Source organism: Saccopteryx leptura, chromosome 4 (assembly GCF_036850995.1).
Source record: "Saccopteryx leptura isolate mSacLep1 chromosome 4, mSacLep1_pri_phased_curated, whole genome shotgun sequence".
NCBI classification, from domain to species: Eukaryota; Metazoa; Chordata; class Mammalia; order Chiroptera; family Emballonuridae; genus Saccopteryx; species Saccopteryx leptura.
In genome coordinates, this window is record NC_089506.1 from 92,348,169 (window position 1) to 92,369,578 (window position 21,410).

General features: G+C 34.5%; 1 non-coding gene across 1 annotated transcript; it reads right to left on the reverse strand.

The window, feature by feature from the left end:
* Positions 1-257: 257 nt before the first annotated feature.
* On the reverse strand, positions 258-326 carry LOC136404669 (small nucleolar RNA SNORD31). Its single transcript, XR_010751384.1, has one exon. It is a non-coding gene; the product is annotated as a small nucleolar RNA SNORD31 (small nucleolar RNA).
* Between the last annotated feature and the right edge of the window lie 21,084 nt (positions 327-21,410).

The following is a 21,410-nucleotide window of genomic DNA, read 5'->3' on the forward strand; positions in this document are numbered from 1 at the left end:
TGTGACTTAACAGAAATAAATGTTCTTATTCTGGAGGCCAGGAGTCTAAAAACAGTTTCACTGTGCTAAAGTCCAGGCTTTGACAGGCTGGCTCCTTTTACGGGCTCTGGAGGGAAAATATTTTGTCTTGCCTTTTCTCTGCCTGTATAAGTCACCTGCATTCCTTAGGCCCTTCTCACATCCCCTCAACTTTTCCCTTTGTCCTCACAAGCTATGACTTTATCTGGCTTCTTTTTTTTTTTTCCTAAGAAGTTGCTTTCAGCTCAGAAAATACCTTTCAGTCACACTAATCAGACTGGGGCGGTATTAAACTCATCACTGGTGTATCTGGCTCCTTTTGAACCCGTCTTATAACTCTTGTGGTTACATTGGGCTCACTAGAATAATGCAGACTAATTTCCTCATCTCAAAGTCATTCATTCAGTCATATCTACAAAGTCCTTTTAACCATATAAGGTTAACATTCCCAGGTCTCAGGGATTAGGAAGTGGACATCTTTAAGGCTGTTGGTCAGCCTACCACAGTGCTCTAAGTACAAGGGTCTTACCGTACACAGGTACTTAATATCCCTTCTCCTTGGATAAGCGACATAAGTTAATACATGCCCAAAATTATTTTTCAAATGTAAGTTAATTCTACTATTAGCTCATTATGCAGTTCTGGCTTTCATCTTATTATCTTAGAGAACTTTTATCTTGAGAAGGCATAACAGGTAATAAAATACTTTATTACCTTCATAAGTCACAACCACCATTTTTATGGCAATTTAAAATCTCATAATCTATTTCTTTATAAATTCCATTGAGTTTTTAACAAGGCCAAAATTTAGTGGGTCCTGTAGTCACTTATACTAAATAAAGAAATTTGAAATAATACAGGCATATGGTTTTCTCAGACTATGATCTATTCAAATGACTCCCCATCACAAGCAAGAACTAATTATCACCCATTCTATGTCATCATAATGTTCAAAATTAGAAGAAAGAGTTCAGCTTATTTATTATTTTCCAAATATTAAATTGATTTCTGTAGAATGTGTTCATATCTTTTCAAATATAATATATTAAAAAGCAATAACAGTTTCCTACCTTGCAATAAAACTTATAGATTCAAGAATTTTCATTTTAATAAGACATCTGTGATATAAGGAAGACTTCCTTATATGTGTTTCTTACAAATAAATGTTTTGGTGTTGATTTGGGACTAATTTGAAAATATCTTTTAATGAATGAATTTTTTCATGTGTATGCTTTCTATTAAAAGAAGTATATTGTGTTTAAAATCATCTTTTCTTATGAATTCTGATTTTAATAATTCATTATTTAGTATGTTATATATATTTTATAGGATCTTTGTCCTGTTTTATTATTTTTTCTTTGTTTTGTTTCAGTTTTGGATCATTACTGTTTTTCTACTCCATACATAATAATATATGTATGCATAATATATAGTTTATTTTTTTTCTTAGTCTCATAAGTAATGTACCCTGTATTATTATAAGATATGCTCAAAACTGATTTCCTCCCATTTTAATGACAACTTTTTACATGTACATATGTATGTAAAGACACAAATATACTTGGATACCCATACATATATTTATTAAATTAAATTATTGCTGAAACTAAAGGGCACAATATGTATAAAAAATGGAAAACTATTAACTAGATTTCACATAGAAATTTTGCTGAATGTAAAGCATTAACTCACCTTACCCTTTCCCCCAACCCCCAGATTTACTACTCAGGGTTTTTTTTTTTATTTTGTGTATTATTTAAAAAATAATTTCCACAAAGAATATACTGATGTAGTATTTCTGATTCTAAAACATCACAGTAAACAAAGAAATTTCACCAGTGAAACTCTGTTCTTCTCCCAGCATATTGTTTGGCAGCATCTGTCCTCATTGTATTTTTATCTGAGTTTGTTTGGCAATCCTCTTTCCATTTGACATGCTGACATGTAGCTTCATATTCATTCTGAAGTATCCCCTAATTTTTGTGAGCAGTATAATTTCCTTGTATTCAAACACAATGTTCGTTGAAAAGCTGGTGCTCCAGTCTCTGTGTCAGCCTTTCCTTTGCTGTTTCCGAGTTGGTTCAGTGACCAGCTCATGCTTCCCAACCCTCCACCCTCAGGGTGGCTTCTGCACTGCGCCAGACCCCAGGTCATGAACAGCCTCATCCTGCTGCGGCCCACCCCGTGTTTTACTGCTGTGGGCCCCCAGCTCTAGGGAAAAACAACTTTTTATACATATAATAAAAAGGTAAGGACAAAGCTTAACAAATATTTACATAATTATTATCATAAAATGGAAGTTAAACCTAACTTATTCTATATTGTGTCTGTGATATAAAGAATTTTTCTCTAATACTGAAAGTTCAGTTTTAATAACTCCAAGGACTATAATCTTCAGAATATTTTGTAAGAAGAAATCACATATTAAAATGTTTGTTGAGTAAATGTTTCTTGATTTAAATGTGTAAACTATGCTTGGAATTAACCTGATGACTATAGTTACAATGATTTAGTTCTGAAAACAGAGTGTAGATTATTATAGAAAAAAAATATACCTAAAATCATTATTCTTTGGGAAATCTATTTTGGAATGAAAGTAAAGTTTCTAACACAATGCAAAAATGTCATTTGTCCATACTACTGTCATTCTGTAATGACAATGAAGGAATTCTCATATTTGTTTTTTCTGCAAACTCCATTTCCCAGGTCTACTTCTCACACCCTTCATTCACCTCTCCATTTATATAAATGCGATTGTTTGTATTAGTTTTCTGTTGTTGCTACAACAAATTACCACATACTTGGTAAGACACAAACTTGGTGTCGTAAAGCCAAATGAATTTATTAACATACATTTTGATAAGTTAGAAATCAAACAAGTTTCACTGGAATAAAATCAAATTATTGTCAGGTAAACATTTCTTTCTGGAAGGTCACGAGAAGAATTTGCTTCCTGGCCTTTCCCAGCTTCTAGATGCCATTTATATTTCTTACTGGGGCCCCTTTCCTCTGTCTTCAATGTCAGCATCATCTTATCTCTCTGACTCTGGTATTGTGTCTCCCCCTGACCACATCCAGTAAGGATGATTTGATTTGACCTACTTGGATAATCCAGGATAATACCCCCTCTAAAGTTTCTTAATTTAGTTACATCTGCAAACTTCCTTTTCCGGAGTACTCACACATCCATCTCCTATTAATATACACTTATACATTCATGACAAACCTGGTATGTGCAGTTACTTATCAAAGAGTTTATCAAAATAAACAAAGAGCTAAAAAAGGGTTCATTGTAATCATTAGATTACGAGGAAGCACACTTTTAAAACATATTAGAAGAGTTTTATAACTGGTCACTCAGTACCTAAAGAATATATTTCAAACCTTTTACTATGAAAGACAAAGAATCTCTCAATCCAACTACCTCTTCAGTATCACTTTATGCTTGTCTCTTCACCAACTTATTGAACTAGATACAATCCCTCAAAAATGTGTCATCTTTTTCACTGGAGGTAAAGGAATTCTCAGATATGCCCCAAACAATTTCTCCTACTAGTTTAACCTGGGATATTTAGAGGGACTATATAGGTAAGAATACCCAGCCACTCATTTTACCATAAGAACACTGGATAACGATCCAGAGGTGGATGCTAGTTGCAATAATGACACATGACGTAGCCTGGTATGAAAGTATTTAACCTTAGGAGCCATTGCAATGACCAAACCAATCAGCCTGGCTCCTTCTAAAATTAGATTTAGAGACTACAATAACAATTTGTCATTCATTTGCAAACATATTACAGAAATTGCTGATGTAAGTGTAGATATATATAAACTTTTCAGTCATGATGAGTCAGTCTCCATATAATTCCATAAGGTTTTTATAATTATAATTATTATTATTAGTATAATTATCATTATTGAAATTCCTGATGATTTCTGTACCCCACACCAGTAGTTCTCAAACTTTTTGGCCTCAGAATATCTTCACACTTTTTAGATTATTGAGGAGCCCAAAAACCTTCAATCTTATGTATTATATTAATATTTGCTGTCTTAGAAAATAAAACTGAATCATTTTTAAATACTTATTTTTATTAAGATATAAATACCATGCTATAAAATTTACCCTTTTAAAGTATACAGTTCAATGGTTTTAGTATATTCACAAGGTTGTATAACCATTAGCACTATCTAACTCGAGAACATTTTTCTCATTCCATAACAAGGTCATGCACCCATGCACAGGTTGCTCTCTGTCTTCTCGCCAACCACCAAAACCCACTCATCTTACTGTCTCTACATATTTGCTTATTCTAGACATTGTATGTAAATGGAATCACACTAAATATTAAAAGTTAAATTCATTTAAAAATGAGAACATGGTCTGACCTATGGTGGCGCAGTGGATCAAGCGTTGACCTGGAATGCTGAGGTCGCCGGTTTTAAACCCTGGGCTTGCCTGGTCAAGGCTCATATGGGAGTTGCTGCTTCCTGCTCCTCTCCCCCTTCTTTCTCTCTCTCTCTTCTCTAAAATGAATAAATAAAAATAATTTTAAAAAATGAGAACAAAGTTCTATGGCTTAATAGATAGAAGCCTCATGAAATTATAATTTTATTTGATTAAATTATATTATTGAAATGAAAACTGTTAAAATGATATGCTCACAGCATTTATTTTTGAGAAATTGTTTGCCAAAATCCTAAGTATGAGTAACCAGATAGTTTGTCAGTCAATTGTTCTTTGTAGTTTAAGTGGTGTTTTATTGAAAGATGATAAATAAATAAATAAATAAATAAATAATGGCTAGTTCAGCCCTCATTTCAAACAATCTCACAAATGCTTTTCCTTGATACAACTATAGTACTTCCATAGTACAACCACATGCAGTGAAAATACTTTAGAGACACGTCTCATGTTATCAGTTGAATGTTACAGAATTGCACATTTCAGTCAAGATTTAGTAACACTAATAATTTTTATTGCTTTATTAGTTTTATGGGAATGTGTGGTAGTGAAGAATACTATGACTACCAACTAGTATAGTCACTGTCTTAATTGGTGCTAAGGTGCCAGCAATTTTACCCATCATTGGTTTTACACCATCTGTGCAAATGCCTACACAGTGAAAACAACTAATGTCTGGGTGTTGTTATGAAAATGGTTTTAGCACATGCCAGTCCCTTTCTCCCATCAAAAGGGTCTTTCAACTTCCCAGAAGGCTGTGGACTGCTATGTTATTAAACTGAAGAGTATCTTATTCAAGTAAGATAAATAGTCCAACTACTATATTACTTAAGTGATATTTCTCTACCTGAAATGTCTTTTTCCAACCGCCTTCTGCATAATTTCTCTTTGTTCAACTCTAAGAAGGCCTACTTCAAGTGAGCTTTAGTATTCTGTAAATTTTTCTGTTTTCCTGAGCAGAGTTAACTCTAGAGATTTAAATTTTGCAAATGGAAATTAAACTTAAAAATTGTTTTAAACAAATGATTAGGTAGGGCTTTTAAAACTCAAAACACAGAGAACACTCAGTTGCAGCTCTTTTGTTATCTACCATTTACTAAGGAAAAATCATCATTACCATCTGTTTAGCATGCTTGCAAGTACACTGTGAGGTTGTTGTGACAGACAGCACTTCAAAGATTCAGGAACTATATGATGTTTTTGCTTTTGAGCCTGGCATTAAATTATACAGACTATCACTTTATAGAAGAAAGTTTCATATCACTGCATGTTTTGTCAAGGGTGCAGTTGTATGGTGAAGCTTAAACATCCACTTTAGCTAAAGAATTATACAGCAGCATAATCTTTAGAATGAAACATCCATGTGCATACTGAGGAATTATTTTCTCATATACAGGTCTCAAATACCAATTTCTTCAGAAAAGAATTCCAAAAGACTATTGTTTTGTGAGGCATAAAAACTAATACATCATCTCCAGCCAATATTATTTTTTGCTTATATAAATTTCTTCACAAATTTCTGATATGGGTAATGTAGATAACTTAAAATTTTAGTTTCAATGTAAAATATAAGAAGATTCAACTTCTTTTATTTATTTTCCTTTTTATTGAATTTATTATGGTGACACTGGTTAACAAAATTACACAGGTTTCTGGTGCACAATTCCACAACACATCATCTGTATATTGTATTTTGTGTTCACCACCCCAAGTCAAGTCTTTTTCCATCACCATTTATTCTTCCAAATACCCTCTACTGTCTACTCTCTCCTATTTCCCCCCTTCCTCCTAGCAATCAATTTCCTATTTATTTTCTATAGTGCATTGCCAAAAGAATTTATTCTATAGTTGAAATTGATGTTTTACACTATGTCTAAAAAAATACAACATCTGAAAATTTAAAATTCTATTATTTAAAGTAATATGTTATTTTCAAAATTATAAAATTTAATATTTTATTAATAGAATTTCTGATGCTTCCTTAGGTAAACATAGTTTAGAAAAGAATATGACCTTTATTTACAAAATTTTTAATGGATAGAGAAAATGTAACCTCCCTTGGCACATCAAATATATGCCTCTGTATGTTACAGGAATATATGTATTTTTAAAGAAATAAATTTACAATTAACTGACAAGGTTCAACTATACAAAGTATCTTAACATCAAATTGTACTTGCTTTTTAGAGATTATTAAACCCATTAACTTCAAATTTTTTTGCTTCCCAGATTGTCAAGCTGTTCAATGTTTGCTCACAAATACATGTCGAACATTTACTATATTTAACACTCTGTGCTAAGTAATCTCAGGTTGTAGACCTGTATAAAAGCTAGAGTTTCACGCTGGCTGAAAGGTAAAGAAAATATCATCATCTTTTACATCATATATTACAATCTCACATATTGTGCAAAGAGTAAGAGGTTTTAGATAGACTCTGCTATGGAATTCATGGGTGGACCTGAATGGTCTAGGAGACAGAGTAAGTTTAATTCTTTTGCCATGGTAATTGATTCAAGGAACCCAGACCCAAGTCAATAAGTAAATGGCAAGTTATCAGTAAACAGTAAATGATGCCCAAAATAATCAGAGTGATTCAACACAGGTGTAACTCAGGATACAATTTTATAGTAAGGACAGGGAATTTCTTCCTCTGTGTATTTGAATGATGAAGAATATACTTATGGTTGATTGATGTTAGTGGCTGTTTGTGAATCCAGTAGGGCATTGAAGTTGACACATATGGAAGGCAGAGCCTCCAAAAACATAAAGAAGAGAACCAAAGGATAAAAAAATGTATGAGCCTATTTTATTATTGAATTTTCAGAAACGTCAATAAATTCTTATTTTTGTTATTTTCAAGTTGCACTAAAACATCAAAAGACCAAGATATTTGAGAGAATGAATTCAGGCAGAATAAATGTAGTGGAAAAAAAGATCAAATGAGAGTTCTTATTTGCTAAGTCAGGGTTGTAAATTCAAATGCTTCAGGGCCATCTTAGAAAATTGATGAAGCAAATCAGGCATAAGATAAAACAATGTGGACAGTGATAATTTTTTTATTTTTACTTTTTATTTACTGTTGATGTGTTAATGTAAGTTCACTGCTATTAGATTTTTCTATTTTCAAAAGTTTTAGTAGATTGAATAAAATATTGTTTGGAGGATGCTTCTCACAGTGCCTTAAAACACAAAACAGTAAGTTGTAGCTATTACTGTTTTTGAAAATAATGGCAAAGTCTGAGGCATTCAACAAATTTTAGTTTAGTTCTTTTATTCTTAGTGTGACAGGGGATATATGAAGAGAGGACAGGTGGATATAGGACTTAGAGAACAGGTGTGCTACAGATGAGCCATAGTTAACTAAAGGCAACCTTAGGAGACTAAAGGACAGCAGAGGAGTCAGAATTGGAGTGACTGATATAGGTATTTAAATACAAAAAGAAACATAGTAGAAAGATAAAAGAAAGGGTGAATGTAAAAACAACAACAAAAAACATAGAAAACTACTGAGAAACAAATATAGAATATTATTTATTGGCCAAATACAGTAGTAATTAAAATTGAAGTCTTTGAATGTAGGCAATTTAAATCCAACCTCTACCATGTAATACCTGTGCAACATTAGCCAAGTTACTTTACCTGTGTTTCAAATATCTTTATCTTCAATATGAAAAATCCTAATCTCAACTCTTTCAGGATTTGTATGAGGTTTAAAGAACCATATATAAAACATGAAATTCAGTGTCTGGCATAAAGTAGGTGCCTGATATTTATTACTATATTTATCTTTATTAAGTTAGTGAAGAGTAAAACGGAAGGACTAGTAAATAAAAATGAGAAGAAACAAAGAAAATCAAGATAAAAAATTAGAAAATGAGAGAAGGTGTTGTTTTTTCAAAGTAAGAGACAGTTCATGGTTGCAGAAAATGTCCAAGATAAAGAATATAGGGCAAAAGTTAGTTGTGACTAATAGATCCTTACAGGGCACTTTTACTGAAGGTACAGTTCTCAGTGTGGATGTAGAGGAAGAAGCCCATAGTAAGGGACTACGAAATGTGTGGTAGTTACTTTGCATCAGTAGAATGTAAATAGTTATTTGAACTTAGTAGCAAAAGCAAGGGAAAATTATATCAGACAAGCCTGATAAATAAAGTGTTTTTGTTTTTTTTTTAATATAAGGGACACATGAACATATTCTAAGACAAGGGAGGTCTCAGTAGGGTTTCTGGAAAGAGAGAAGGAATTACAATGTAAATCCCAGAGTTGGCAGCAAAAGAAATAGATGTTATCTTTCATTAGGAATAAGGAAACACCTTTTCCTCTAAAATAGAAATAACAGGAGAGGGAAGACATCCTAAAGAGATCAGAGAATTTGTTGATGGCTATATGCTGAGACTGTGGAGCTCATACTTCATACTAGTCCTCTTAATACATTGGAACATTTAGCCTGTTTTTGAATATAATGGATATTATGCATTTAAAGAATACAGAAAACTTGGAAAAGCTTTTTTGGTAATAAACAATGTTGTTATTAGAGAAGTAAATAAAGGGTACAACACCGAGAACTAAACTGGAATGTTATTAAGTACACTGGATCTATTTAGTCATGTTTAAGATTTTGCTCTAGAAACTTTTTGTTTCTTTAGTGGGAGTAGGAGACCAAATGTTAAAAGTAGCCTAATATTTCTCATTGGTATGGGGAAAATTTTGGCATTTCAAACAAAATGATTATTTTTCTTGAGGCATCATAGTTGGTTGTGCTGAAATGATTGAATGTAGGATTGAGACAAGCTAGTAGTGCAGCATATGAATACTAAGGGCCTAAAATGCAAAGAAATGAATTGAAAAAAAAATTGGAGAACTGAAAAAGACAAAATTAGAGTTTTTTAAATAATGCAGAGAAATAAGAAATATTGGAAGAAATGTATTGTGCTTTTACTTAGTATTTGTGGAAGAATGTTTGCAGAATGGCCTCAGTCTTCCATTGGACCCTTGCCCATCTCAGTTTGACTTTATTGCACCTACCATGAAGAAGTTGAGTCTCTCACCCTACTCTTTGTATTTAAACTCACCTTGTGATTTGCATTAGCCAATAGAATACAGCAAAAATGGCACTGTGTTCTGAAATTACACCTTAAGCAGCCTCATCGGGGTTTTTCTGTCTCTTGTTCCTGTGTTTTCACCATGGTAACATACCTAGACTGGCCTGTGTAAAGATTGGACATGTGAAACAAGATAGCCCAGTTAATTTAGTTGGGAGCACAAGACTTAGGCAAATGCCCATCAAAATGAACAGAGCTGCCTTGTCAACCCACAGCTGAACATAGACACATGAATAGACTTGATCAAGACCAATTCAAGACAGCAGACCATCAAACATATCCAAAGATTCAGAACCAAGATAATGTTCATAGCAGTATGCCACTAGGTGTTGTGCTTATTACACAATATATTTATGGTTGGTAGGTAAATGTAGGTTACTTTTTGTCATGTTTTTTATATGAAAACTTTGCTTATCATTTGCTCTAAACACTTTGATGTGTGAAACTTGTTCTTAAAATATGTCTCTCTGAATGTGTGTAAGATGTAGTACACTAGCTCAGGATATCTTTCTATGGATTTAGTACTATTGATGCATTCAAGATTTGATTAGCCATTTGGCAGCAATTTCCTGCTATTGGGATTCCCATAAGAAAAAGGGTGAACTGATTTCAGTCTCTAAGGTATGAGGTACTGTTACTTTTGTTTTTAGCTCTGCTTTAACTAAAGAAACACATAATTTAAACATACTGAAAAGCTTCTCATGAGGTTTTTAAATAGAGACTATATTTGGAGTTTGAAAGATCTTGGCAATGAATTTGAGTTCTATCACATACTCTTTATATAACCTAAGTTGAATTAGTTTATTTTTTGAGCATAAGTTTTCAACTACAAAATGATTGAAGTATGACTAGCTCAGTATTAGCCACAAATTAAGGAGTAAATATATGCTAGATATAGTTTTGTTAATGAAACATCTCATAACCCTGGGAATATGGTATCATATTCCCAATTTATTTTTTTAACTATACTACTGTTCCTTCCAAAATGCACACACACTCACACACTATAATTATTTAATATATATTTTAAATGTTTAGTTTTCTAAACTAAACATTTAGAATTAAATTTTAGAATATACCTATATTTGTTTTAGAATATACCTATATTTGTTTTAAATTTATTTATATTAGTGTTATTTATTTATGTCCTTTATTATTCTAAAGAAGACTAAAAAGTTTCATAAAATAACAAAAATTCAGCAAAATAAAATAGAAATATGTTGCAAAGAGGTCACCAAATAAAAGTACTAATAGATCTAGAAATGAGACTAAAACACAGAAAATTTGTTCACATTTTGACTCTAACTTTAATAATAGACAATTAGAAGAGAAAATAAGATAAGTGGATGGTTTATAATGTCTGTAAGGTAAAAGCAAATTCATTTGCCCCAAGTTCTTTTCAAAGAGGACACTGTAACCTAATGAACAAAAATCTCAGCCACATCTCTGGTCAACACAGCTTTGAATTACAAAATGCTATTTCTTATAAAGACACTCAATATAAGACTAATTGAATTTTACCCAAATCATAATTTAATAAAATAGTCCTATGGGGCACTGATACAATAAACTTCAGGTGTACAGCTATCTGATGAACTGAAAAAGGCATAGGTGTCATGGTATGTAGAAATATAGATAGACTATATAGTCTCCAGTCAATCTTTCCTAAATATTATTTTATCTTAACTGTCTTTTGATATTGGGAAGTAGTGAGATTGCTATGATATGCTATGACAAAAATCTAGAGTACAGGTTATCTCATGCTCACAAAAATTAGGGGGTCAGGGAATGTGCAGATACACAAGTACTTTCAGCCTTTTGTATAGTATATTTTCACCAATGGAATAAAAGTTGGTTTTGAATCTCATTTGCATAATCAAACAACTTTTTTTTACTTATTTGCTTTTATGATGTTCTTGTTTAATAAAAAGAAACACCAAATGCTTATTTTTTTTATTGCTTCATATTAATTTTGAAATATCCCCTAATATTTGTGAACAGTATGTATATATATAAGCTGCTAAATATTATATGGTGAGCTTGTCACTGAACCAAAATTGACATGGTATTATTGAAAATGAAGAAGGCGCCTGATCAGGCGGTGGTGCAGTTGATAGAGTGTTGGACTGGGATGTGGAGGACCCAGGTTCAAGACCCCGAGGTCGCCAGCTTGAGCGCGGGCTCATCTGGTTTGAGCAAAGCTCACCAGCTTGGACCCAAGGTCATTGGCTTGAGCAAGGGGTTACTCGGTCTGCTGTAGCCCCACGTCAAAGCACATATGAGAAAGCAATCAGTGAACAACTAAGGTGTTGCAATAAAAAACTAATGATTGATGCTTCTCATCTCCCTTCGTTCCTCTCTGTCTGTCCCTCTCTCTGACTCTCTCTCTCTGTCTCTGTAAAAAAAAAAAATGAAGAAGCCATCAAAACATACTCTAATACACAAAACCACCCCAATAATCTCAGGGTCAAATGGAAGGTGAATGGCTGACAGTAAGATTCTTCTTAATTATTAATTTTGATTCTGCATAGTTCTTAGATAATGATAAATAATTTTTAACCTATGTCAATTGTTTATAAAAGTAAAGAATGTAATATTTTAGGATTATTTAAATATTATCTCAAAAGGTAGAAAAAATAGTATATTTCCCATTTCCTTGGTCTTACTAATTAGTGATAATTTTTCTTTTTTCTCTTTTCTTACATAGTCTTCTTCATCCTCTCTATTCTCCATTTCTCTTATTTTGATCAAAAGGATTTTATTAAATATCCATGTCTATGTGGCTCATTTCCAAGCTCTATAAAAACAGTCCTTCCTTGCCTTTTAGAGCTTGTGTTGTAAAACAAATGACCATGTCAATAGACACATATAAGGCAAATGTTAAACACCACAATGCTTTTAAATACAGTCAAGCAGTTCTTTCTTTAGAACTGTTTATCTGAAATCCACTTTTCTTCCTTTTATATTTCTGATGCATTCCTTTCCCAGTCATATTACCTCATCTCTCCATAAATTGTGCTTTGCATGAGATGTCCTCTAGTTTTTAATCAGTTCAATCAATGAATCTTATAAATTAAATTATTTTTACAATATTGATACATTTATTTTCTAGGTCATAAGCAAAGGTTGCCGCTGCTCCCTCAGGCATAGACCCATCGTCCAAACCAGATGGTTTATTTTACTTATGTCAAGGTAGGAAAATCTTATTTAATAGTCCTTGGAGGTCTGAGAAATGAAAGCAATTTCATAACAGAAATACTGGATGTGCTGTAGTTCAGCCTGTAAAATAGATTCCTGTGCACAATCTACATGAACTGCAGCTGCTCAGCTGCTTTTTGCATGCACACTGATCCATCTGAAGTTTTATAATGTCTGTTCATTTGGAAAATATGACTACCAAATCCTCAACTAGAATAGGAGCTATGGATATAGGGGGAGTTCATGCACAATTTCTATGAATTGTAAAATTGAAAGCAAATCAACAAATAAACAACAGATTATTTTTCAATATTAACAACCTAATGCCCATAATATATAATCAAATCACCTGTTTTGTAGTCAGCTTGTAATTGATAAGGAAATATTGAATTGTCTGTTACTCTTCTTTAGGTGTCTTAATGTCAGTGTTTAGATGTATATTATAAAAATACCCTTCTTCCTATTTATATTCAATGAGAAAACTAATGTACATGAGGTCAAAATGCAAATAAAGTTTGCTTAAGTTTTATTTGAGTTAAAGCACACATAAATATACATGAGAGCAAAGTTTACTTTTTACATTGTTATTCTGGTCTTCTTCTAAAAATATAGTCCCTTTACATTGAGCTAAGGCCCATGTGGTAAAATATTTATTATTCCATAACATATGGTCATCTTATTATTAAATTTTTATCAGTTGCAAGTGACAGCAATCCAATGCAAGCTGTTTGAAGAAAATCTATCTTTCTATCATCTGTCTATCTATCTATCTATCTATCTATCTATCTATCTATCTATCTATCTATCTATCATCTATCTCTATCATCTATCATCTAGCTAGCTAGCTATCTTAATCATTTTCTTAACATCTATCTATTGTAAAAAAAAACTGGACAATATAGCTTCTAGTGCCTTATCTATACTTCAGATCACACACATAGAGGATGGAATCAGAACTGTTGTCAGAAGAATAGGGATATAGATGTTGGAAATATAAACAAGTAAGTGTATTGATGAAATCTGAAAAACTGAATAAAGTATTTCCACTAGAATATTCTATGCAGCAGCACAGAATAAAGCATAACATGAAATCAACTGCTAGGAAGAATGCAGATCAGGTTAATATGTATTTATTCTTATTGTGACTAATCTCAGAAGGCATGGCATTCTAGAAGGATCTTCAAGTATCTAGAAGATTGCTGTAACTAACTTTAAGTCAAATATAAACTTTAAGATTAGTTCTAAAGCATAAATTTATTCTATAATCCCTATAGATGTGGCATGTACAGTCCTTCTATTATTAATAAGAATAAAATAAATTTATAACATGTCTAATTAGCCAAGACTTCAATATAAATGTGTGCATATTTGCCAAATATTGACGTAAAATTTGAGAAGTATCCTCAGGAATTTTCTTTTTTTATGTTAATTATCAAAACCAATTGAAACATGATATGTATGGAGGTTTGTGAACTTTGATTTAAGTGCTGTCAATTTTTTCAAAGCAATATACATAATACAAGCCATGCAAATTAGGATTTGATATGTAGAAGAAGTTGGGAGAAAATTGGTTACATAAAGTATTTTTATGGGAGAAGCTTATTAATAAACATTATAAACTCTAAACTGAGTTATCAAAGATTTTAGGCTTTGGTTTAACTAGGATGACCATATTCCAGTTTGCCCAATATGGACATAGTTTATACCCATTGTGCTGGCACAACATCCTATCTGTTTTAAACTGTTCCAGAGTTGTCTGTTTGTTTTGGTAGTAAAATTTTGTTAATAGTTGCTTTAAACTAAGCATAATGTTGTTTTATTTACCCTCAATTTTTATTTATTGTTTATGACATGTATTCTACTAATACTATGGGAGATGCTTGTGCAATTAACAGCATTTTCTAATATACAATCTAAAACAGTCAGTGATCATTGATATTTTCTTTTCTAATACTTTTCATATAAAACAGAGATAACACCTCACGATTATAAAAAGCTTGCAAAGTGCTCTCACTAAATGGAAGCCTCCCTTCACACAGCAGGAACACCTTACTCTTTCCAGACTTCTATTTTGCCCCTGTGGCCACTTGGTACAATAGCCTGTACTTTGCCTCATGCAGTGGCCTGTTGAATGCACAAAGCCTACAGGATTCCTTTTAGTAAGATAGGCATTAAAACTTGAATATATGGGACACATGTATGGAAAGTAGAGGCTATATAATCTTGCTATATAGAATTTAAAAATCAGTATGAATGTTCTTACTAACCTGAATTTTAAAATGAATAGTGTGCATCTAGACCTATTTATTTAATTTTTAAACTGCAATATTTTGTTTAGGTAGAAATGGACTCACAGAAATAAAGTATATATTTAAAATATATATATATATATATATATATATATATATATATATATATATATATATATATACTGCCCTGTTGTTTATCTAATTCTCAAAAGAAATTTGAAGGTGAATTTACAACTTGTACGATATATTTGTCAACAGTTGCTACCCATCATTGGGCACCTGACCACATAAAAACCAGGAAACACAAATCTGCTACATTAGGGTCAATATCTACATCATAAAATTTTGTAATCATTTTAAAAAGACTGTGCTCATTGATGATGATTTAATATATAAATTTGTAAAATGTTTATAGGCATATTCTGAAGATTGACTTTTTTAATTTTCATCCAATGACTATTCTAAATTAATTTCACTTATTTTTATATTAGAGCATTGTTTACATAAAATAAAATTCAGCCAAAAGCTTATCTTCCAAATTTACTCACTTTATTTTCCCAACTTTTAAAATAACATAGAAAAGGTAAAGTGATAATTTATTGGCTATGTTAGTACATGAAAACCTTCATGAGCCATTAGGTGATGCCCCATTTAATGTGTTTATCATCAGAAACTTAGAACAAAATAAATTAATTCTGGTAGTGTTTAATTATTTTTCCCCTTTGAATTCTAGAATCAATGTAAAATCTGATTGTTTCTTTATTTTATGGTGAAACATTTGAGATTACTATTAAGTCTTTTAAAATTTTATGTTATATACAGGATTCTGTCATCTGCAAAAAGTGATACCTTTACTTCTTCTTTCCTGATAAGGATGCCTTTTATTTCTTTCTCTTGCCGGATTGTTTTGGCTAAAGCTTCCAGATCTATGTTGACTAAGAGTGGAGAGAGTGGGCAGCCTTGTCTTCTTCCTGATTTTATAAGAAAAGGCTTCATTCTTTCATGATTTAGTATGATATTAATTAATGGTTTGTGATATATGGCCCTTATTGTGTTGAAATACTTTCCTTCCATTCAGATTTTATTGAGTGTTTCAAACTTAAAGGGATGTTTTAGCTTGTTAAATGCCTTTTCTGCATCTATTGATAGGATTATATGATTTTTGTCCTTTGTGTTGTTGATGTGATGTATTATGTTGGTTGATTTCCATATATTGAGCCATCCTTGTGCTCCTGGAATGAATCCCACTTGATTGTGATGTATTATTTTTCTAATGTGTTGTTTTTGATTTGCTAGTGTTTGGTTTAGGATTTTTGCATCTGTATTCATTAGAGATATTGGTCTGTAGTTTTCTTTTTTTGTGTTGTCCTTGCCAGGTTTTGGTATGGGTGCTGTGTTGGCCTCATAAAATTGTGTTAGGGAGTGTTGATTCTTCTTCTATTTTTTTGTAAGACATTGAGAAAGATAGGTACCAAATTTTCTTTGAATTTTGGGTAGAATTCACTAGTGTAACCATCTGGTCCTGGACTTCTGTTTTTGAGAAGGTTTTGATAGTTGTTTCTATTTCTTCCCTGCTTATTTACTGAAAACAACAAAAAATTTTTGAAAGAAATCGAAAAAAGTCATAATGAAATGGAAAAATATTCTATGGTCATGGATTAGAAGATTCAATGTAGTTGAAATGACCATATTACCCAAAGCAGTATACAAATATAATGCAATCTCCATCAAAATCTCAATGTCCTCTTTTAAAGAAATAGAACAAAAAAATACCGGGTTTGTATGGAATCATAAGAAACCCCAAATAGCCAAAGCAATCCTGAAGAAAAAGGATGAAGCCAGAGGTATCACACTACCTGACTCAAATTATACAGTAGAGCCACGATAATCAAAACAGTATGGTATTGGCAGAAAAACAGACATACAGACCAATAGAACAGAATTGAGAGCCCAGGTATAAAAACACACATATATATGGACAAATTATCTTTGACAAAGAAGCCAAAAACACACAATTGAGGAAAGAAAGCCTCTTAAATAAATGGTGCTGGGAAAATTGGAAAATCACATGCAAAAGAATGAAACTTGACTACAGTTTGTTCCCCAGCACAAATTTAATTCAAAATGGATCAAAGACCTAAATATAAGATCCAGAACAATAAGTTACATAGAAGAAAGCATAGATACTAAGCTCACAAACCTTGGCTATAGAAAACAATTTGTGAATTTGACCCCAAAGGTAAGGGAAGTAAAGGCAAAACTAAATGAATGGGACTATATTAAACTAAAAACCTTCTGCACAGCAAAAGAAACTGACAACAAAACAAATAAGCAGCCAACTAAATGGAAGATGATATGTGCATACAACAACTCCAATAAGGGGTTAATATCCAAAGTATATAAAGAACTCACAAAGCTCAGCAATAAAAAAGCAAACAATCCAATTAAAAAATGGGGAAAGAACCTGAACAAACACTTTTTCCAAGAGGATCTACAAATGGCCAACAGATATAAGAAAAGATGCTCATCTTCACTAGCTATTCAAGAAATGCAAATCAAAACTACAATGAGATACCACCTCACACTTGTTAGATTGGCTATTATCAACAAGACATGTAATAACAAATGTTGGAAATGCTATAGAAAAAAAGGACCCCTCATTCACTGCTGGTGAGAATGCAAATTAGTATAACCATTATGGAAGAAATTATGGTGGAAAAATTAAGAATAGAATTACCATAGACCCAGAAATCCCTTTACTGGATATCTACCCCTGTTGGGCAAATGAGTTTGTAAAATCTGTATTTTTTGAATTTGCTCACTTTTATTGTTAAAAATGGTGCTGGTCTGAAATTGCTAATTACCTTCTGCTTAGGAAGGGCCATTGTTATGCTAATGTGTGCTGGAAGAGGGTCTTTGTGGGCCCAGGTAGTTTTTTAGAAGGAGGAAGAAGGAGAAGAGGAAGAAGAAGCCAAAATGGCAGGGGAAGAGAGAGAAGGCAGTTTTGCAGAGTAAGAAGTCATGCTGGTGGATGGAAAACCAGAGGTGACTGAGGCTAGTGGGGGCCTTTGATTCTAGGGAAAACTGGATGAGTCAGTAGCTTTCTGAGCTCTGAATGAGTAAAAGGGAAGTGTTTTCCCTCTGTGTGCTTTTACTTGCTGGCCAGGTATGAGGCTAGAATAAAGGAATTGCCAACCTTTTTTTTTAAACTCTGCTGTTTCTTTACCATCTGTCCAAATCTAATTAGAATTTGCACCTGCCTGACAGCAAAGGTGGCCCCTGGCCATACAACTCCCAAATCTTGAAAACCTTAATACATAAAGACACATGCACCCCCATGTTCATTGCAACATTATTCACAGTGGCCAAAACATGGAAACAACCAAAGTGTGCCTCAATAGAGGATTGGATAAAGAAAATGTGGTACATATATACTACTCACAAAAATTAGGGGATATTTCAAAATGACTATGAAACAATTAAAAAAAGATGCATTTGATTGTTTTTATTAAACAAGAACATAAAAAAAGCAAACAAGTAAAAGAAAGTTGTTGATTATGCAAATGAGATGCAAACTCAATTATCATGATTGAGTAACACACATTGACTGTTCAATAAGGTGTATTGTCACCCAAGACTGTCAAAACACAAAACACACTGACAGCAATGGGGCATGGACAGGATCAGATTGTTCAGCAGTTCTTGTGGGATCCAATGCCACTCTTGCTCCAGGTCAACTTCCAGCTCAAGAAGTGTTGTGGGAGGCACTAGACAGTTTGCCAGATGTCTTCTCAGTGTATCCCAAATGTTCAATGGGATTCAGGTCTGGGTCCATGCATTTGATTCCTGCCTCCTGAAACATGTTGTTGACAAGATGCACACGGCAGGGGGAGCTTGCATTATCATCCATGAAAAAAAAGTTATTTCCAACTGCTCCAGCATAGGGTACTACTGTAGGGTGCAGGACTTCATCTCAATATCTGACAGCAGTCAGTGATCTATTTCCAATGACGTGGAGATCTGTATGAACACCAATGCTGATGCCAGCCCATACCATGATTCCACCACCACCGAAAGAGTCCCTTTCTCACGTGAAACATGGATTCTCCCATTTTCCTTTTTTACACCAGATTAGGACACAATGATTGTCAGGTTGCAGACTGAACAGTGACTCATTAGAGAAGAGGACAGTTGACCACTCATTACAGGTCCAACGTCAACACTCATCAGTCCACCTTCTATGGGTTCTACAGTGTTCAGCAGATAATGCAATGAATACCATTGGTTGCACACGATGGGGCCAGTTTCGTATGGCCTGGGTGCATATCTGTCATCTAGTGGCAGCAAGAAACTGTTCCCTCAGCTCTGTTGCATTGCTGCACCTGTTCCTTCTTACCAATAAGGTCAAGTAGCGGTCATCTCTTGCTGTTGTGGCAGATGGGGGACCCTGCCCTAATCTTCTTTGTACTGTGCCAGTCTCTTGAAAGCAATTCCACAGTCTGTTAATCACACTTTGGGATGTTCCAAGTGCTGTTGCCACTGTTGTCTTGTTTGACCAGCTTCAAGATGTCCTATGGTTCTCCAGGCTTCACATGTAAACAAATTGTGTTGAAGGGGCATTGCAAGGGCTGGGAAATTGAAGGATGTGCATTTTCAAGATTAGAAAACATGAGTTGATTTGAGCATAGGCTGCAGTTGGGGGTTGCCAGGTGGATCCCGGTCGGGAAGCATGCAGTAGTCTGTCTATCTCCCCTCTTCTCACTTTAAAAAAAAAGAAGTGAAGACAAGATGGCGATGGAGTAGGCACATGTACCAACTTCCACCTCACAGAACCAAAGTGGATTACAAACTAATTTTAAGAACCATCACCTGGAAAAACCAACTTTGGACTAAACTAAGAGGACTCTTCAACCAAAAAAACTGAAGAAGCCACTCTGAGACTGGTAGGAAAAATGGAAATGTGCAGAAGGCTGCCCAGCTCTCCAGAGCAAGGCAGCCAGGAGAGACTTGCATGGTGGGAAGTGAGTTTAGCAGAGAGGGGAGGGTCCTGAGTCCCAGGAACAAAGCCCCAGCCTGCAGCCCCAGAACCTAGAAGAGGCATATGGACAATATTTAGCTGGAAACAAGACAAGATACTGTTTGTGAGAAAGAGACTGATTTCTCAGACCCAGGATTCTTCTTAAAGGGACCGCACAGAAAACCTCTCTTACAACCACTCAAGCAGGGTCCGGGGGATGGGGAGAGAGGAGAGGACTGGAATAGCAGGAAGAGATTGTAATCTAGGAGGCACAGGGAGAAACATTTTGAGAGACAGCCACCTTAACCCCTGGACGAGTCACTCCCCAAATCCAAAGTGAATATTTCCTCTGGAAACAGCAATACCAGCAAAAGGAAAGCAGGACACCAGCCAAACAAGCTCTCCTGCGGTACTCAGAACGGGGTCGTTTAGAAGGAGGGAGCTTTTGGGACTACAGTAGTGAGTCTTAGGGTCTGAGATGCAGCGCCCCCACTCACACGGCTGAGGGTTCGCCCAAGGGCAGGTGGCAGCAGGATGCAGAAGCGCGGTTCTGTCGGCAAGGGCAGAAGATGGCTGGCCACAACTGAGGCCAGGTGTGAGCTCAGTCTTGCCCGGCTGGTGAGGAGGGGACATGCAAAAGTGGTCAAGCCCAGCTGCAGGCCTCCTGCAATCCAGCCTGCAAGGGAAGACAAGGAGCCCCAGAAGGAGTGGAGACCCACCCTTGAGCAAGGGTGTAAGAACACAGCCTTGTCCCACCCACAAAACTGAGGCTTGTGGCCTGACTTGAGAGCCAGCTCTCCCTCGGGGGTGGAGCCAAAAGCCCAGAACAGACAGAGTCCCAATACTGAGTGTGGGCACACTTGGCCTGTGGAGCCAAGATTTGCAGTCATCTCACGAGTGGGCTCCTCCAACAGGGGTGGGGCAAAAGCCAGAATAAGGTGGAGACCCGCAGCTGAGCAAAGGTACTCACCCTTGCCCTTAGGGCCGAGCATAACACCACCCGCAGGGGCGGGGTGAAGGCCAAGGCCCCTGAGGCTTGTACACCAAGCACGTGATCACAGCCACTTCCATAAAGGAGAGATAGAAAATACAGCAACAGCCCCAGTGGGCAGGCACTGGAAATGTCCATACCCAAATGCCCTAGGCAGCAATATCAGAGGGGGTGATGGAGCGGCAGACAGTCCACACCTAGGAAACACAGAGGCCACAACCAGTGGAACTTTACTCAATTAAGATAGGAAAACATCTCACAAATTCAAGAAGCACAGAGAACTCCATTAAAGAAAAACCCAAAGAAATCTACACCAAGACACATTATAGTTAAAATACAAGAGCTAAGTGATAAAGAGAAAATATT